We start from the raw sequence: 6,143 nt of genomic DNA on the forward strand, positions 1-6,143 counted from the left end.
AAAAAAAAAGAGTCTACTACTGTACAAGAGAGAGAGGAAATATGTCAGAGGCATTCAAACCAGAGTGACTCCATCTTAAATAGGGCTGGGTAAAATGAGTCTGAGACCCGCGTGGCCTCATTCCCAGGAGGTTAAGCATTCTAAGTCACAGGATAAGACAGGAGGTCCACAGGACTGGTTTCACAAGATACAGGTCACGAAGACCCTGCTGATAAAACGGGATGCTATAAAGAAGCCAGCTAGAACCCACCAAAACCAAGATTTCAGGCGGGGCACAGTGGCTCATGCCTGTAATCCCAGCACTTTGGGAGGCCAAGGCAGGTGGATCACTTGAGGTCAGGAGTTTGAGACTAGCCTGGCTAACATGGTGAAACCCTGTTTCTACTAAAAATACAAAATTAGCAGGGTGTTGTGCTGGGTGCCTGTAATCCCAGCTACTCGGGAGGCTGAGGCATGAGAATCGCACCACTGCACTCCAGCCTGGGTGATAGAATGGGACTAAACCCCAGAAAAAAAAAAAAATCCAAGATGGCAAGGAAAGCCACCTCTGATCGTCCTCCTGCTCATTATATGCTAATTATAATATATTAGCATGCTAAAAGACATTCCCACTATCACCATGACAGCTTACAAATGACATGGCAATGTACCTATGTGGTCTGAAAGGGGGAGGAAACCTCACTTCCTGAAAATTCTTGCCCCTTTCCTGGAAAACTCATGAATAATTCACCTCTTGTTTAGTATATGATAGAGAAATAACCATAAAAATAGCCAACCAACAGCCCTTGGGGCTTCTCTATCTATGGAGTAGCCATTCTTTTATTTCTTTGCTTCTCTAATAAACTTGCTTTCACTTAAAAAAAAGTCTCAACAAAGAAATAAAAAACCTTAGTCAGGCACGGTGGCTGGTGCCTGTTAATCCCAGCACTTTGGGAGGCCGAGATGAGTGGATCACTTGAGGCCAGGAGGTTGAGACCAGCCTGGCCAACTTGGTGAAACCCTCGTCTCTACCAAAAATGAAAAAAAAGAAAAAACTAGCTAGGCATGGTGGCACACACCTGTAGTCCCAGCTACTTGGGAGGCTAAGGCAGGAGCATTACTTGAACCTGGGAGTCAGAGGTTAAGCAGAGATCACCCCACTGCACTCCAGCCTGGGCAATAGAATGAAACTCTGTCTAAAAAAACAAACAAACAACAAAAACAAAAACAAACAAACAAACAAAAATCCCTGAGCAATGGAAGATACAAAAAAGAACCAAATTAAAAGATGAGAATTAAAAAAAAGAAGAAATAAAAAAACTCAATGGATGACCCAGCAATTCCATTCCTAGCTATACATCCAAGAGGAATGAAAACATATGTCCATATAAAAATATGTACATGAATGCTCATAGCAGCATTATTCATAATAGTCCATGAGTGGAAACAGTGTAAATGTCCCTCAATTGAAGAATGGATAAATGAGGTTTATCCACACAATTACTCAGTCATAAAAAATAAATGAAGAGCTGGGCGCGGTGGCTCACGCCTGTAATCCCAGCACTTTGGGAGGCCAATGCAGGCGGATCACCTGAGGTCGGGAGTTTGAGACCAGCCTGACCAACATGGAGAAACCCCGTCTCTACTAAAAATACAAAATTAGCTGGGCGTGGTGGTGCATGCCTGTAATACCAGCTACTTGGGAGGCTGAGGCAGGAGAATCGCTTGAACCTGGGAGGCGGAGGTTGCAGTGAGCTGAGATTGTGCCATTGCACTCCAGCCTGGGCAACAAGAGTGAGACTCAGTCTCAAAAATAAAAATAAAAAATAAAAAATAAAAATAAATAAATGAAGAGCCAGGCGCAGTGGCTCACACCTGTAATCCCAGCACTTTGGGAGGCCGAGATGGGCAGATCACCTGAGGTCAGGAGTTTGAGACCATCCTCAACATGGAGAAACCCCATCTCTACTAAAAATACAAAATTAGCTGGGCGTGGTGGTGCATGCCTGTAATCCCAGCTACTCAGGAGGCTGAGGCAGGAGAATTGCTTGAACCTGGGAGGCGGAGGTTGCAGTGAGCCGAGATTGTGCCATTGCACTCCAGCCTGGGCAACAAGAGCGAGGCTTGGTCTAAAAAAATAATAATAATAAATAAATAAATGAAGTAAATGCTATAATATGGATGAATCTCGAAAACATCATACTTTCTTCTGAACCATTGTTTTATGAAAAAAAGAGAGAGAAAAGCTCACAGCAAGTGAAAGCAACCAGACAGAAAAGATCACACATTGCCTGATTCTAGTTATTTATTTATTTAGAGACAGGGTCTTGCTCTGTTATCCACACTGGAGTCTAGTGGCAAGATCTTAGCTCACTGCAACCTCTGCCTCCTGGGCTCAAGTGATTCTCCCACCTCAGCCTACTGAGTACCTGGGATTACAGGTGCGCGCCACTCCGCCCAGTTCGTTTTTTGTATTTTTCTTAGAGAGAGGATTTCACGGTGTTGCTGATCTCGAACTCCTGGGCTCGGGCAATCTGCCCACCTAGGCCTCCCAAAGTGCTGAGGTTACAGGCATAGGACACCACTTCCAGCCAACAATAGTGACTTTAATGCTATGTGAATTTTATTTCAATTTTTAAAATTGCAAGCAAACGACAACAAAATTGTCCTCACATTGCTGAGCACCAAGCACGTGGGAAGCGCTGAGGAGCTGAGGAGCTGAGGAGCTGGCCTGAGAGCACTTACTGAGGTGTCTGGGCCTCCAGGTGGGCAAAGATTGGCTATTCTTGAAGACTGACCGGCAACTTCACCCTGTCACAGAAATGTCTATAGCTATAGCCAGGTATGGTGTCTCATGTCTGTAGTCCCAACTACTCTGGAGGCTGAGGTGGAAGGATGCCTTGTACCCAGGAATTTGAGATCAGTCTTGGTAACATAGCAAGACCCCCATCTCAGAAATAATTTTAAAAAAAGGAACTCTATCCTCAACTAATTCCTCCTCAAAGGAACAAACAACAACAACAACAACAAAAAAACAACTACCTACACTGAGTCAAAGGATTACAAAAAACCTAGAGGGAAGTACATTTCATCTTTAGAATTTATTTAGTGTGCTCTTATTTTTTTTTTTTTTCCTCAGAATCTTGTTCTGTCACCCAGGCTGGAGTGCAGCGGCATGATCTTGGCTCACTGCAACCTCCACCTCCCGGGTTCAAGCAATTCTCCTGCCTCAGCCTCCGGAGTAGCTGGGATTACAGGCACCCGCCACCATGCCCGGCTAATTTTTGTATTTTTACTAGAAACCGGGTTTCACCATCTTGGCCAGTCTGGTCTTGAACTTCTGACCTTGTGATCCACACGCCTTGGCCTCCCAAAGTGCTGGGATTACAGGCGTGAGCCGCTGCGCCTGGACAAAATCTGTTATTTCTTTCACTCTATGGATACATCTTTCTTTACCTTTCAGGATTCAAGAAAATTGAGACAAACCCTTTAGAGGTCACGGGGTTTCTACCTATTGCTATAATACTATCTCCTTCACCCCATTCCACCTCTAAAGCTCCACCTTAATGAAGAAGATAGGTCAGAGATCATACAAATGGCGGGGATGGCTTGGTTTATCCCCAGCTCCACCTCCCGGACAGAAACTGAGTCTCTGTAAGAATATTCTTTGCTTCTCCTGTGGCCTGACCTTGTTGTTTTATCAGACTACTCTAATCAAGAATCCAAGAATGTTCGTTTTAAGACTCTGGCACTTGTGGAAAAGATGCATCTTGCTTCAAGGTATGAGAGTGAGGTGTCAACTTAGCCTGCACCTTCACTTTGTAGTAGCTGTGGCTACCCTTTTGATGGGGGTGGGAGTTTTCCCTCTGTTTTGTTGTTTTTGTATTTTTAGTGGGTTTGGATAGAGAATAGTGAGCACAAAGAATTTTATTTCACATTTTTTCTCTTTTTGATACAGGGTCTCGCTCTGTCTCCCAGGCTGGAGTGCAGTGGCACGATCACAGCTCACTCCAGCCTTGACCTCCAGGTTCAAATGTTCCTCCCACCCCAGCCTCCCAAGTATCTGAGACTACTGGCACACACCACCATGCCCACCTAAGTTTTAAATTATTGTAGAGACGCGGTCTCACTATGGTGCCCAGGCTGGTCTCACACTCCTGGCCTCAAGAGATCCTCTGGCCCCTATTTCACATTTTTTACATTGATATACCATTTCCCAACCCAAACGTCTAGCACATTCCCTTGCCAGGCCCAGAATGAAGATGTCTGCCCTCTTAGCTTTCATTCATCCACTCTTCACCCTCAAATATTTTACCTAACTCAATTGGTGGCCGGGCACAGTGGCTCATGCCTGTAATCCCAGTATTTGGGAGGGCGAGGTGGGCAGACCACTTGAGGTCGGGAGTTCAAGACCAGCCTCGCCAACATGGTGAAACCCCATCTCCACTAAAAATACAAAACATTAGCTGGGCATGATGGTGCCCACCTGTAGTCATAGCTACTCAGGAGGCTCAGGCACAAGAATCGCTTGAACCCAGGAAGTGGAGGGTGTAGTGAGCCGAGATCACGCCACTGAACTCCAGCCTGGGTGACACAGCAAGATTCCGTCTCAAAAAAATGCAAAAACCAACAAACAAAAACCTCAATTGGTTGTGAAACAGCAGTGTAGATGCTCAAAAATAAATTTCTGATAGTAACCATGTTAAGGCACTAGGAATACAGTGTGAGCAAAAGAGGAGTGACGAAGTTATTGCAGAAGTGGTAACAAATCAGGTTCTTTCTTTTTTTTTTTTTTTTTTTTTTTTTTTTTTTTTTTTTTTTTTCCTTTTGAGACAGAGTCTTGCTCTGTCACCCAGGCTGGAGTGCCGTGGTGCAATCTTGGCTTCCTGCAATCTCTGCCTCCCAAGTTCAAGCAGTTCTGCTGCCTCAGCGTCCTGAATAGCTGGGATTACAGGCGTGCGCCACCACGCCCAGCTAATTTTTGTATTTTTAGTAGAGACGGGGTTTCACCATGTTGGTCAGGCTGGTCTCAAACTCCTGAACTCGTGATCCGCCCGCCTTGGCCTCCCAAAGTACTGAGATTACAGGTGTGAGCCACCACGCCCCACCATCTTTTTTCTTTTTCTTTTTTTTTAAAAAAAGATGGAGTCTCACTGTGTTACCCGGGCTGGAATGCAGTGGTGCAATCATGACTCACTGCAGCCTCAAACTTCTGGGCTTGCAACCTCCACTTTCCAGGTTCAAGCGATTCTCCTGTCTCAGCCTCCCAAGTAGCTGGGATTACCGGCATGCACCACCAAGCTCGGCTGTTTTTAGTATTTTTAGTTGAGACAGGGTTTCGCCGTGTTGGCCAGGCTAGTCTCGAACTCCTGACCTCAAGTGATCTGCCCACCTCGGCCTCTCAGAGTGCTGGGATTACAGGTGTGAACCACTGTGCCCAGCCTTACATCATTCTTTTTTTTTTTTTTTTTTTTTTTTTTTTTTTTTTTTGAGACGGAGTCTTGCTCTGTAGACCGGGCTGGAGTGCAGTGGCCGGATCTCAGCTCACTGCAAGCTCCGCCTCCCGGGTTTACGCCATTCTCCTGCCTCAGCCTCCCGAGTAGCTGGGACTACAGGCGCCCGCCACCTCGCCCGGCTAGTTTTTTGTATTTTTAGTAGAGACGGGGTTTCACGGTGTTAGCCAGGATGGTCTCGATCTCCTGACCTCGTGATCCGCCCGTCTCGGCCTCCCAAAGTGCTGGGATTACAGGCTTGAGCCACCGCGCCCGGCCGCCTTACATCATTCTTACACTGGATCTACCCTAAACTATTTTTCCAAAAATAGGACAGCCTATCAAAGAATAATTTTTAGTAAATTTCTCTGAATTCCGCTTCATTATGAAAAGGATCCAAAATATTTTGTTTTTATTTGGCACCTATCATGAGAACTAAGAAAAGCAATCTAAAATTGTAGCTTGTTTATGAGGCAGGGGAGGGTCTTCAGTTGGTATTACATGGTTCAGCCAGGAAACATTCTTCTAAGTGTATGTGTGACCTGAGGTAAGTCACCACTGTTCTGGTTCATTGCCTCAGTGTTCTCACCTGTGAAGAGGGCAGATGAGGAAAAGCCATATCATATAACATCCAAAGATGATTGAGTGAAGCATAATTTAGGGTGAGGATTG

Source organism: Macaca thibetana, chromosome 9, assembly GCF_024542745.1.
Source record: "Macaca thibetana thibetana isolate TM-01 chromosome 9, ASM2454274v1, whole genome shotgun sequence".
Classification (NCBI taxonomy): Eukaryota; Metazoa; Chordata; class Mammalia; order Primates; family Cercopithecidae; genus Macaca; species Macaca thibetana.